The following is a 15,280-nucleotide window of genomic DNA, read 5'->3' as shown; positions in this document are numbered from 1 at the left end:
TTTTTTGGATATACTGGATATGTTTTTGTTGGATTATCCTGCCGTTAAGAGACAGGGTCTGTGTCTTGTAGCTGAAAACAAACCTCTTTTGAAGTGTAGTTATTCCGGTTTCTTCTTGGCGCTGAGCCGCACATTGATTTATTTTATGCAGTATTTGTCATGCTTAAAAAAGTAGGACATTAACTATTACTGACAGTTCGTAGAAAGACGCTGTCATATTACAGATATTAATGACTGCCAAGGCTGTGTCATATGAATAATCTGTCAGTCGGCCTTGGAAGCTGAGGACTCCGGGGACGAGACACTAATCAAGAAAAGGAGGTTTCGGAGTAATAATATTTTAAAACCATATCACAGTCGCATGGGATTGAAAGGGAGCTGTTTTATCATACGCGCAAAAATGTATGATTTGCCGGCTTAAAACTGAAACGTTGACGGAAATTTAACGTAAAGTGACCAAATCATTCAGCTTGAGCATAGAGCTAATGCTAATCAAAAAGTGCGTTAAAAACGACTCTTTGAAAACAACTGTTAAAGGGACAGTTCACCCAAAAATGTAGCTACTGCAGATGCGCATATGTTGTTTATGTTCAAGTCAAAGCGTAACCTACGTAGAAAACATATCTGTGTGTTTTCTTTGCATTTAAAAAGTTTTCTCGTGGCTTCGTAAGCGTTATGATTGAAGCGTGTGAAAATGTTTATTTTTGGGTGAACTAATCCTTTGGTGTCTTTAAACTCCAGCTTAGATGGTAATTCAATGTAAAAAGTGTTTTTTTTTTTTATCATAATAAAAGGTGTCACAGCCATGTTTTATGGTGTATACCATACCGAAGTTTTACTGCAAATATCACAGTTTAACTGTGCTTAGTCTAGCAAAAAAAAGGCTACTTTGTGGCAATACCAACTATAGTATCTGTGTTTTTTTGGCTTTATTTGTGGTAATTTTAAAAAAGTCAGGTCAGCCAAGTCTTGTGTTCTCTGTAACCTATATTCATAAATAACCTTCTTAAATAAATAAATAAATAAATAAACCTGCTTGAGCGGCAAGGAAACGCTGAGCCATTAACGCAGCCCTGCATTTTTCATCTGTTTGAAATGTCAATAAACCCCGAGAACAAAGACGATTCTGCACCAAATGTTTATTTCCCCCAAGGACAAAATGAAGCCTGAGTGCGTGTGCGTGTGCGCGGGGAAAGTGAATTTCCTCACAAAAAGGCTACTTTTGAATAATTTGTGCTTAAAAAGCCTTCTTGTAATATCAGCAGGATTCAGCACTCTGTCCTGCCCTTACATGCAGTCTCTCTCCACCCGCTGAATGCTAATGCAGGTGTTACACTGAGCTGTCTGCCGGCTATCAGATAGCTGCAAGTCTGCAGTGTAAGGTCTTGACAGATGGCTGCTCGCTCTCTCTCTCTCTCTCTCTCTCTCTCTCTTTCTGTTGAAGGAAGCAGAAAGGGTGTTTTAAAGGACACCGTCGGAGCACTTTCAAACTCAGTCTCATCATTATCCTCCCAGCCCATCTCTCCATTCTCCTTCCTTTATCACAAACTCGTTTTTTTTCTTTTCTTCCTCCTCCCCTTCAAGTTCCATCCAGCTACTTCCCCGACCTTAAAATATCTCGTGCGCTCCTGTCATTCTTTTCTCCGGCTCGTATTCTTCTTTATTTCTCGTCTATGGATGGCTTGTTGCTTTCTATTGTGCGGTTGAACATTCAGAGCACTTCTGACGGAGCTTTTTCTTAGACGCATTGCGTGTGTGGCATTAAGACTGCGGGTGTAAATGGGCTCTGAAACATTGTTCTTGTGGTGTGAACGCTTCGGCACCGCTTTAAAATATTGTTTTGACTGCTTGTTATGCAACATATTACTTTAATAAAAGAGTTCAGCTAAAAAAGAACACTTATACACTCTCAGGCTGTCTAAGATGTAGATGAGTTTGTTTCTTGATCTGAACAGATTTGGAAAATTTAGCATTTCATCGCTTACTTACCAGTGGATGCTTTGCAGTGAATGGGTGCCGTCAGAATGAGAGCCCGAACATGAAGCTTTTCACTTCACAAGGTATTCGTTTAGACTCTGTTTAGACTCTCATTCTGACGGCACCCATTGACTACAAAAGATTAATTGGTGATGCAATGCAAAATTTCCTGAAACCTGTTCAGATGAAGAAACAAGCTCGTGTTAATTTTTTATGCCTCGAAAGTGAGCACATTGGCACCAAATATTAATTTTTGTGTGAATTATTGCTTTAAAAAAACTACTTTCCTTACTTTCCAGTTATAATATTTAAAATTCCTTAAGAAAAATACACTTCACAGATTTATTTGAAACCAAAAAACATTAAACTCATTAAGAACCAATTTCTTCCTCACTGAGCTCCATTCAGTCTGGAAAGTATTTGCTGTCCCTGTTCAGCAATTTTTAAGATAACTTTCAGAAGATGTAGCAATGAATGATAATTACTACTAAAATCGTATCTATCTAAATCAGTATAAAGGAATAAGATCAGATGTAGTACAGTCCTAGCATCCATTAGGATGTTAATGTAATATTAATTAGCTTATGTCTGGGAGCCGTCTTAGAATCAGATCCACCTATCCGTGTTTTCACTGACGGACAGATGGCTACACAGAGCATAAATCGATCCTCTGTGGTCCAAAACAACCCCGTTTAACCTAAATTGCTTGGTGAACACAAGGACAGATCTTCGCATGACTGACAACGGAAGACGCTGCTTGAGAGAAAAGAGAGAAGGGTACCAGGAGGAGAAAAAAGGAAAATGAGTGGGAGAAAGTGTCAGAGAGTGGACGTGTGAATGAGTGAATGAGTGCCAATCAGCATGGCTAAGTGTGACTGCCGTCACAGTCTCTCACTGTGTGTGTGTGTGTGTGTGTGTGTGTGTGTGAAGGATTCAGTCCCCCTCGCACAGTCTGTTTGAACGTCATCCATGCGTGTTATGTAATAACTGTTTGTCCAAACAAAACTGATCCATCATCGCTGTAGTCATTTTATGGAATTAAAATTGATGAGATTTATTTAAATGCCGCTCTGGAATGCAAGCTTGTTTGTTTATATTGCATCTCTGATGTGTGTGTTTTTTATTTATGCGTATCATTTTGGAGAAAGTTAATAGATTTATATACGATTACTTCCTTTTTGGGTGAACCACTTCAGTAACACTTTAGTATAGTGGACCAGTTCCCTAATTCTAACCAATACTCAACTCAACAGCTACCTCACTGACTTAAAACTTAAGAGTTTATCGTTAATGCTTTGTTAATAGTGAGATTGTTCAAAGTAATCCAGATTCCTCAGCCTACTGTCTAAAATTGAAACTGAAAACTGATCCAGAGTCTTGATCTTGGTGTTTTTAAATATGTAATGCTTTAATAAAGACCCCACAATATAAATTATTGCTTGCTCTTCAGAACAGGGAACACGTGTTCAGAGATTTTCCTCAATAAACTGCTAATTTGCTGCTTTATTAATAGTAAATTGTAAAATGTTTAGGTATAGGATTGAACTGGATCTAAAATATGGTCATGCAGAATGAGGCATTGATATGTGCTTTATGTCCGATTTCATAGACGGGGCTTAGCCTAAGCCAGGAGTATGCCAAAGTTCAATTAGTACGTTTAACTAATTTTTTAAACATGCTTAAAAAACGTTACTGGTGTGCTTAAGACAAAACAAAGGCATTGACGTGTTTTAAGAGTCCGGGGTAATAAATGGCCAGTATATGGAAGTAATATGCATGCTAATAAGCGACCAGTCAAAAGTGAAATAAAGTATTACCTTATTGTTTTGTCTGTTTTATATCAGCTAATTAGTAAAATCTACACCATTCAGTCCTTTGTTCAAGCCTGTATTGCAGTCCGCATGTATCATTGATTATTAGGTGGGCTTGTTTTCCTTTGTATGTGGGCCACACTGAGAGAGTCTCTGCTCTGTCTCGGTGATATGACCAGTGAATCTAGGTCAGTTGCTTTCCCTTGAGTGAATCTCGACTGGACCATCTTGTGAGTCAATGGATGGAGAGCCCAAGCTCTAGAGACTGTAACACAGTTGATAAGTGCATGTGTCTGGTAGAATTTGGGTCTGGATCCAGTGTTTAAGGTGGAAGGTCTGGGGGGTGATTCACAGTCTGCGTCCGGTGCAGTGTAGAGCTAAATATATATATATTTTTTTTTTTTTTTTTTTGAGAACTTCATACAAATTTTTATTGATGTTAATTGTGAAATAGCACAAACATGGAATATGAAGATAAAACACGGTAATAAAGATAAAATAACAATTGCACAAATGCTTAGCTATTGTAATTTAATATGCATTTGCAACATCAGTCATTGCTAAATATTTTTCATTTTCAGTCAAACATGACATTTAATCTCACATCTGTTTAAATCTGGATTTCAGCGGCCTGCCTATTAACCTTATTTTAACTGCTTTTGATGTGCGGTGAGTTTCTTTTAAAAACACAAAGCGCAAAGAAACACGACTTCAGAGTTACTTCAAATAGCAATTTATTCGAACTCCTTTTGCACTGACTCATCTCTGCCCGTCGCTCTCTTGCCCACATATTGCCTCCGTACATATACATACAACATGTATTTACCGCTCGGGTTCAGCGAGATCATTTACGTCTAGTTCGCTGGACCCGTGTAGGTGTAGGTAATGTGCAAACCGCCACTGAATACTGCAAAATATCGTCCACGTCATTCCCCTCAAACACAGAAGCAATAGCGTTCACTCAGTATCAGCCGTAACGAGAACTAAATGATGACTCTGGGTACAAAATTCGCTCCTGTCTGATTCTCAACGCTTTGTTATTTCACTCCATATCAAAAATGTCAAAACATTGTGAGCTAACTTCAGCCCACACATATATCACGAGCCTCTCGCCGGGCCTGCTCGGCTTGTTCCTCCCGGATTGAAACAATTCTCTATACCTCCTCTCCTCACTCGCCATCGCAAATTGAGGCAGGAAATTGAGAGAGGAAGGCAGAAAGAGAGAGGGGAGAAAATGAAAAGCCCCTCGCTGCTGGACCTCCTGCATATTTCCTTTTGTTAAATCGTTTTCGGCTGACTCGCTGCAGGAAATATTCTCCTCTCCACTTGCTTCCTACACAGCTCATTAGACCTGAAGATCCCCATCGTCCGTCAAACCCACAGTAGCCCTGGAAGCTCTCGTGTCCTGAACCACCGAGAGGAGGCCACCTTTGTGTTATCTCTGGAGTGCAGGATTGCAGTTCAGTGTTAGGGTGTGTATCCGGAAATCCATTTAAATCACTTTTTAGAGCTGGTCCAAATGGATTTGTGTCGCAAAACTATGGAGGACATGTTTGTTTAGCCTTATTCCTACAATTTAAATGACCCTGGGGTCTTATGGGAAACTTAATTGTGTTAGACAGACTCGGGCATCACCTTGTCTCACATAACAGATTTTTGACAGTCTTGTGTTATTCTGGACAAAAAGAAGTCTGAGATGTGAAGTGACCAAAAACAGTGTCTAGGGGATTTTAGATTTAATTTAATTTTATTTCAATATTTAATATAAATATTTAAATATTTTCTTTATTATGTGAAAAAAATTATATTTCTTAATTTTTGTATTTAATTTATTTACACATAATAAAGAATATATTAAATAATATCAAATATATAACATAACAATTAAATATTAAATAAATGTATATTTTATACACATAAAATAAAGTGAGTATTTTGTATTTAAAATAAAATGTAAAAAAGAGAATAAAATAATCGCTATATTTAATTACATTTTTCATTGGTTCCGGTTTCATCTGCTAAATTTTTATTTACAACACTTTTTATATTACTATTTCACTTTAGAATACTTAATTGAAATATTTAAATAATACAATAAAATAATAAAGTAAAATCAGAAATATAAACTATAGAAATATAAAAATTAAATAAAATAATCTAATAAATAAAAAGAAATAAGCTGTAAAAACTAGCTTAAGCTGAGACAGGGCTCACATTTGCTCTTACGTGCTGATTTAAGATTGAAAACCATTAGCTCGGTCATGTTTCATTTGTTCCTTTTGCATGCTTTATTCATGCGTGCTAACATTTGAAACGGGCAAAATGCGGGACACCTGTCGGAGCCAGCGTGGCCATCAAACCCGAGTCTCCTCCAGCCACTGCGGGTTCATCTTTGAACTCCCTCAGAGACTCATTAGCCGTTTTAGCTCGCTAGTGCTAATTATGAGTTTGTGAGGGTGGCGGCATTTGCGAAAAACAAACTGGCCGCCCCTGCTGGGCTCTCGCCTTTCCATCAGACCGACCCACATTCGCACAGTCGCATTGGCGCACTCATGAATATATACAAAAAAATGCATTCGGCCCACCTGTGGTGCGCATCTGTTCGGCAGCACACACCTGGAGAGAGACCCCCGCGGTCGCCTGGCGCAGACGAAAAGATGCGAGATTAAGGAGTCTTACTTTTTCAAACGGATTTTGCTCAAGAAGAGAAATGTTAAAAGTCTGACGTTTCCCGGCGAGTTGTTTCACTGTGGTTTGAGATTTTATATTTGATGCAACGGAAGCTGTCTGTGCTCGAGTTTGCCTTTAGCGATGAATGTTAATTTAGGGATCCGCGATTCCTTTGTGTTTCAAAACTGTTGGCGTGGCTCACTTTTAAGTGACCGAATGGACTCAGGTGTTCTGGATTCAGCAGCTGCACCTCTGGACCCCCATAAGGCATCATTATCATACTAAAGCAATGAGAGACTAGCAGATTCAGCCATCCGCTCTCCACTGAGAGGCCATGAACAGCATGGCAGCCCTCGCAACCATTCGTCATTAAATTACTGTCTGCTCCAGCGTTCTCCAATCACCAAACCCCCTCAGGCTTAAAGCGTACCTTGTCCAAAAGGACAAATCCCAAATAAGGTCATATTTCCTCTCGAGAGCCTCGCATGTTCCGTTACCGATATTGATTTTGTGACAAAGCCAAAGGTTATTTGCGAAATATGCAAATCTCACGTGCATCTGTTTAACATTATCTTAATTCCTCGCGTTTTTTATATTGCTTTACGGTAAAGGTGTCAAAACGGTAATCTATGCTGAAGACTTGTTTTCAGATGATATCATTTAGGTTTATTTTTCTCTGTGCTAATATTTACATAATGTGTAATATTTTATATGCGTGCAAAAAATATAGCATATAGCATCGCCAACGTTTTAAGAAAATTACGTCTCCTGCAAGGTATATTCTCCATAACCATGTCCTGTAATATTGTTTTTACTTCTCAAGCGCCTTATTTATTTATTAAACATATTCATGTACTTTTTATTGCAGAGATGCTGGTTAAGAAACTGCGGGCAGCGCGGGGCAAAAACACTAATTTAATACTGGTGGAAAAAAGGAAAAATGAATTGAAAAGCAATTATTTGTAGCACAAGGAAAAATACTTATATTTTATTTATTTATTTTATCTGCAGATTACATTCATTCATGTCCAAATCCCCGCTCGGTGTATCCCAGCAGCTCCGACTGAAGAGCATCAAGCGGTCATGAACAGCAATCATCTTCATCCATTAAACAGCTCCTCTTTGCATCATTCCTGAGAGATGCAAAATCTTAATATTCCCCTCAGCAATCTAGCGCACAGCTCTGGACTAGCTTGTAGAAATGTCATTAGCAAGCTGTGGGGGTCACGTTCCCAGCCCTCTAATCGTTTTTCAGTGGGCTGCTCTCCTACCCGCTGCAGCAGCATGAAAAGGTGTCCGTTCACATGATGCCATGCATCACTCTGATAGCCAGACCCCCTGGGCTCTTCATTAGACCACCGTTTCCGGCCAGATTGTGTGTGAGGGCCAGGGTTTGAATACGCAATGGGCCTTCTGCGCAGATCAGCAAAGGGCTGAGCCGATTGGATGAGCGTGAGCGGAAGTGTAGGATCCTCTACGTTGGCTGAAATGCAAGAATCGTGGCCATATGTTTAATATGCTGCTTGAAAGAACTGTGTCTGATACGTGCCACTGAAAAATAAACAAAATAGTACTGAAAACATAGACTGTAATTCAAAATTTGAAAAAGCAAGCAGATAGATAGATAGATAGATAGATAGATTGATAGATTGATTGATTGATTTCTTCAAACCTGATATACTGAAGTGTGTTTTGGGTCCCATTGACTTCCATAGTATCTTTGTCCATGGCTCCAAAACATTTGGTTACCAACATTCAAATCTTCTTTTGTGTTTCACAGAAAATAAACAAAGTCATATGCAGGTTAAAAACATGAGGTCATTTGCATTTTAGGATGTGCTATGCCTTCAATAAAATACACTCATATAAATTTGTTGTGGTATTTTTTTTAATGCTATAATAATATTATATGCATCAGAGGACTAAATAGCAAAACTCGACTCACACAGTTGTGTAGTGGATGTAAATAATCCCTCAAATCACATTTAGCCTGGTGGACAATAAAAAGTCCCTTAGACTCAATGTATATATAAAGCCTTTGTGAATTATGTATACTGTAGGGTATACATTAAGGGTAATATTAGCATAAATAGCAACAAGGTTGATCGCCATTCGCTGTGAATTTGCTGAAACTGTGAATGGGGTCAACAGCAGGAAGGATGGAGAATGAAAGACAATGAAAGGGAGGAGAGGAATGGAGAAGTGAAGTAGCTGCATGCTGTAATCCGGCTAAGCAGGCGTTTCTAATGGCCCTCTCAGTGTAAGACATTTACCGCCTCAAAATCCCTCTCACAATAGATCATTCTAAATAAATCCCTCTGCAGCACTCCCCAACACACACACACACACACACACACACTGTGCTCTAGCAGTGCTTGATAAATGGTAGTGTGTAAACTGAGGTGATGCTAATTGAATCTGCGAGAGTTATTCATGCTGAGAGAAGCATTTTCAGGGGTTTGACTGGAATTTTCACGGTCAAATACATTTCTGTACAATTACGCCAGTTCATTAGTATTAACAGCACAGCCATCTGCTGCTCATAACAGAGGAAACCCCTCTATAGGACTTTAGATCAGGAAATCAGCTGTAAGGGGAAAATATGCCATGATAATGAGACCCTAACATAGGTTCAGTCTAATTAGGTACAAGGATGATTCCTCGTCAGTTTCTGACCTTTTATTGTGATGTTGAGTAATGCGGTGTTGCTCAAACATGGTTCTTTATTGGCGTCAGTGGTTCCGCAAAGAATCTTTATGTTCTACAAAAGATTATTTACAGAGAAAAAAAGTTCTTTGGGTTTTTAAAATGTTCTGCACTCTAAGAAAAAAATAATGGTTCTTTTAAGAAGCGTTTACCGAAAGGTTCTTTAGGAAACTGAATCTGGTTCTTATATTGCATTGCTATAAAAAGCACCTTTTGGAAACTGTATTTCAACAAAAACAGTGTATGTGTTTTAATACTACGAATATTAATATCAGCAGCATTATTAATACTAATATTTTATGTTGGAAATCAATTGACATCCATACAGTACAAATACATACATTATTTACAATTATTATTATTATTATTATTATTATTATATGCATTTATGTAGTTTACGTGTGATTTTAAATAATAATAAAATAACAATTAAAAATTATTACTGAACGATTACTAAATATCACACACACACACATTGTAGAATATAATACTTTTTAATATTAATGTGGTCGGTCTTAATTTTACAAGTTTTAATTTATTTATTTTTTTTGCTATTTTTTGCCATAATGCTTGGGAACACATTCTTTTGACAACAACCAAAAACAAATTTATTTTCAGGCTTTGTTTTAAAAGTTAGTGCATAATGATATCACTCCTACTGCAATAATAATAATCCATTCATTCATGTGATGTGCTTAAAAGTCATGAGAACCACTGAATTATTATGATACGCGACAACTGATCCTCACTGGGTTCTGTTGCTCTCAAAACATCACGTATACAGAAAATGACAGAGAGAAAATGCTGTTTATTCAGCTGAAAGAAAGAGGGAAATAACAGGTGAGATATTTGTTAATGGAAGGTGCTGTCAAAGCTGGACGGAGCCATCTAATTTCAGGTCTTCAAGCCACGCCCAACTCTGCAGCCAGAGAACAATGAACAAAAGCTTTGGGATGGGCTATACAAAAACACAGAGAAAGATGTTCATCTGTGTGCTTTCTCTCTTCATTTGTTTCACCCAGCCCGAAAAGATTAATTTGCTATTGCTACAATAAGTGGGATTAAATGACAAGATAACTGCAGCATGTCAAAGAGATCTCTCTCTCTTCCTGGTCCAGAGGATGTCCCTCCCCCATCCCGTGACTGATGTCTCCGCCACCTTTCATGACCTGAGTAATGGATGGGGTGATTACAAAAGCATGTACCCTGCCCCCCCAAAAAACATGAAGAGGAATACATTCTGCTGTCCTCCAGAGTCGCTCCTAATGTACGCACATCATGAGTTGTTGGCTAGCGATGGTACAACTATAAAATATGAGTTTAATAAAATAGAGAGTGTAGCGCTGGGGCGCTGCCGTGTCACCCATCATATCTTGATTCATTGATAAGTCAGTTATGTGAAACGGTGGAAGCCAGTTGCGCATCCCAAGGGCAGCCTCGTGTTTCGTGCAGAGCAAATTTGGAGAGCCATTAAGTTAGCTTGGAGAGAATGCCACAAAATATCATTTGGAGCAAAACCGGGCCTTTTGGTTGCTTGTTTTGTAGCTCGTTTCACAATGTTTTCCAATAACGACAGGAGTAGAAGGGGATTACAGGGGTCATGCCAAGTATTTTCATGTTTATCGCAAATCGGATCCAATATGATGTGCGGCTTTTGAGTTTCAAAGAAAGTGGGTTTTTCTAACAGCTCTAAAGGAATGAAGGTGCACCGTGAATAAAGTCACTGTCTCTCGAAGAAAGAGCCGACTCTGAGTCATTGAAACGAGTCGTTTTTAAAACGAATCCCAAGAAGAATGAACATGGATCTATGGTGTACCACCTGCCCACCCGCCTGGAGAGTTAAAAGCTTTTTTGACCCTGTATGCATGGACTCCCAAAACCAAAACAGGAATATTTTCTTACACATAATAGGGGCTAGAGTAACATTAAAGGCGGTTTGACTATTGTTTTACATATCTATAATGTTTCAATTCAAAATAAATAGTAATGTCTTACGATTTATATTTAAAGGTCAAATTATTGTCCATTAAGAAAAGGAGATGCATCAGACTTAACTGTTGCGTTCCTGTTTATTACAATGAAGCTGTTTTCAAATGATCTGTTTGTTAAACTGGAAATATTCAGTAGTCTTGAACGGAGCCACCATTCACCCAATATATACAGTAGCCTGTATTGATAAGCTTAGCTAAAACGTTCTTCTACTTTTCCAGTTAAGTTATTTAAAAGTTGTGAAGAACTGTCTTTAGTGTACCTCAAACATTGAAAGCAGCGAAGAACTTAATGAGGACTAATTGCTATTTTATGCATTTATGCAATTATTTGCACCGTTTGAATTCTCACGCTAAACATGGCCAAATTTTTAAAAGACAAGTATTTCTGTGCCAAATTCACTCCTTAAGGGTTCCTATAAGTTTTTGAGTTTTTCATCTATAAGCTTGACTGTTTAAGCTTAAAGCTGTATCTGCCTTTTATAAATCTGATAATACTTTTCTAAGATGTGAAGAATGCAATGCTCCTCTCCAGGTTCTTTAGATGAACATGAGATTGGCTGAAGCTGTGTTTTATGCACTCTTTAACTGAATGACCTTAGAAACGTTTTAGCTAAGAATGTTCTGCGAATACTATTTCCAAAATATTCCAATAGCCAAGACACAAGTTCTTTTGTATTTGTGAAAACATCTGAATGTTCGCGTTCTTCACGTTTCATTTGAACAATGGAAATGTAAGAAACAAACAAATGTTTATAACTTGTTATATCTGCTAGCCTGTCTGGTTTCCCATAATGCATCAAAAGATGTATGGAGGCTTGCTTCTCGATAATTGAACTCATTCCCGAAAAGAACTGCCTCGGTGCGGCGATGTTTGAAATCCCATGGCTTTGGGGAAAGCTTATAAATTATGAAAAATTGTGTTTCCTGCATGATTCATGGTCGAAAGGAGCAAAGAAAAAAGCTGTACAAAAGTCACAACTGGGAAATTATTTGATAATCGAGGAGCACAGTCATTCCACCTCATGTAAACACACAGTTTGACAGATCAACATGTCTTAGAGAGAGAGACAATAATTGCCTCGGTTGGTCCCTCCACAAAATGTTTCGAGTCACATTGTGAAATGAAACGCATTCCCGCTGATTATAAATTCAAGTGGCTTTCTCCTTTATAAATGTAGAACTGGATGTCATGTGCCGACCGTAAATCTCTTACTCTGCCGCTGAAGGTCATGAAATTTTAAGCACCAAAAGTTAGTGATGTCCATCTGGATATGAGCTATAAAGCAGCCGGGCTGTGCCAAAGCCACTAAACCCGGAGCCCGCCGACGGATGAAGGCAAGCGCGCTTTCAGCAGCGATAAAACGAGAAAGCATTCATCCTTTTTTATGACTAATGCATGTAAATGTTCCTGCAGATCTTTCAAACACAGGTATAACACCTTCTTCGGGGTGTAATTTGGTTTTTGTTTGCTTAAGAGGATGAATGGTGGGATTTTCCTGCGGTCATGTTTTCCAGTAATGACATTTGAAAAGGAGCTAACGGTTGGATCCATTACAGCTCATATTAAGCTAAGAGTGGGCATGCAATATGCATCATTACGGCAGGTGATTTTATAAGCATATGCATAATTTTTATACATTAATATCACGAGCAGAATTATCTTTTCAGACTCCATCTATTCTGTTCTCCACCTTTCTCTATCTTCCTCCTACGCACACCAACAAAAACATAAGCCTACACATTTTTATTCTCTTTCTCAGTCTGCGGTGTCGCCACACACACACACACACACACACACACACTCTCAAACAAATGAGACAGCTTGAGTTATGGCCTCTATATGTATCTTGATATGGCCTTTCAGTTCTGGACAAACACCTGATGGCAGCTTTGGATAGGTCTATTTATTTTCCCATTACAGGAAGGCCAAACAATATTGAGCCTATTGTGTGTATTGGAGATTTTATATATATATATATATATATATATATATATATATATATATATATATATATATATATATATATATGTGTGTACTTGCATGAGAACCTTCCTGACCGAGTATGTGTCCCGTGACAGCTTGTTAACTTTGTCCTGTGCATTTAAATTCATTTTTTCTCTTTGTTTTGTGTCACTGCTGTGTGTCGGAGATGGGTTTAAAGAGCAATGAAGAGTCACCCCCTCCGTCAGGTTTATAAAACGACAGCATCTGGAGAAAGCGAATACTAATCTGCAACTGCTTTGCTGGATTTATGTGTCATATTTAGTCTAAACTTGTTAAATAAAAAATTAAAGCGAGGAGCTGCTAAAATAGATGGAACAATTGCGCCACCTAGTGGTTAAACCAGCAGACCTTAGTCAGGGTGGCGCCATATTTTTTGACACTGAGGTAAACGAGGCCCAGAAAGAAAAGCCTTCAGTGGATTGTACTCTTGTTTGGCAACGTACTGGCGAAGCATCTTTCTTAAAATACCTTCAGCATAGACTAATAAACCGTTAAACACCTTCGAAAGTTGTGAGGCGTAATGTGAACGCCTTACAAGCTTCGTTTTGATTTGTGTTCAGTTCAGTATGGTTTCTGACCTGATTACAGTCTATCGCCAATGTTTCAAACAGAATGCATATTCACCTCTTGTTGAAAAAATAATAATAAAACATCACAGAAAATTCTAATGGTTTCCACTACAAGTGCTGTAAAACCATTAAAATCATTCAAATGGTTTCCTGTGGTATGTTTTGGGACAGAATCCATTAAGATTTATTGCCACCGAGGTAGAAACCAGTAGAAACCCACAGGTCCATTATAGTTTCCATTAGGCTAAAACCAATACGAGTCCCAATATAACCAGTAAAACCATTACACGTTTTTTAATGGCTTGTATTGTTTCATTTTCAGGGTGTATAGCCTAAACTGTGGGGGTCTAAGGTACAAAAGCATCAGAAGGTATAGGCTAACATTTATGTAGGCCTATAGATTTTAGCTCAAGCTACTAATATGTACCTTTAAGGTCCTAATATGCACCTTGGGGGTTAATTAGCTACCTTTTGAAAAGGTGCCGCCCTAGCGAGTGTATATTTTTAAAAAGGAAACCATAGACATTACTACGTAATTAATGTTTCAGAAAAGCTGTGCACTACACACAACCTCGTCGCACCGCATTTGAATAGCATGCAGTTATAATTTGGTCAATTAAACTAAACCGGTTTTCATTTCTTAACTTTTGGTTAAATAATGAATCTAATGTTACTTGTTTATTATGCACAAATGAATTCACTGCATTATAGAATATAATTTTTTTTGTAGGCCTCCTCTCCACTTTTTTGGCAAATATAGAAGGGCTTTATTGCGTGCACTGAAAAAAAAAATGCATACTGTATACTGCGTAATCCAGAAATAGCTTATGATTCATGTGCATTTAAATGCTTGAGCGTCTAAGTTTATTAGTCATATTGTAGTGTCCTAGTTTGCTACAATTGCAAATGATCCCCAAGGACATGTTGAATGCGAGTCGTCGTGAAAAACCAGGTACTCTGCATTTCACGGCTGTGAGCTGTTGTCCTTTGTGTGCTTCTCATAACCAGACGAACAGGGGCTCCTCGAATCACAATGACTGTAGCGTGAATCAGATATTGCAATAATATCACCATAATATTTACTGCACTTTGATAGTCAATTGAGTGATACTCAATAAGGTAGATGTGGTAAATTAAGTCCGGGTTGAGTTGAGGTGCGTATGATTTTTAGCAATTAACCGGCAGCCAAGTTTCAGTAACAATACAAATGTCTTCTTTAAATAGAGTATGTTATTACGCACAGGACCTTGATTAAGGCCTTTGGCAGTGGGGTGTGTGGCCCAGTAAGCTCTAATTCACAAGGAAGATTTAGTCTGCTTTCAGCATTGCTCTAGTGCCACTCCTCTCCGCCGAGGCTGTGGTTCGTTTAACACAGCAACTGAATCAACACTATAGTCTGGCAGTATATTTATACAGTATGTCTGTGGGATGTTCGCAACCCCACCCTGCATTTGAGAAATTCCACCGCTTCCAAGACCTGTCCCGTGTGCACGCGCTGCCATATGCCGAGTGCCCTGCTTCTCGCAGCACGAACTGCATCGTGCACAGGTT

Source organism: Puntigrus tetrazona, chromosome 4 (assembly GCF_018831695.1).
Source record: "Puntigrus tetrazona isolate hp1 chromosome 4, ASM1883169v1, whole genome shotgun sequence".
Lineage (NCBI taxonomy): Eukaryota > Metazoa > Chordata > Actinopteri > Cypriniformes > Cyprinidae > Puntigrus > Puntigrus tetrazona.
Note: the sequence above shows the minus strand (reverse complement) of the source record.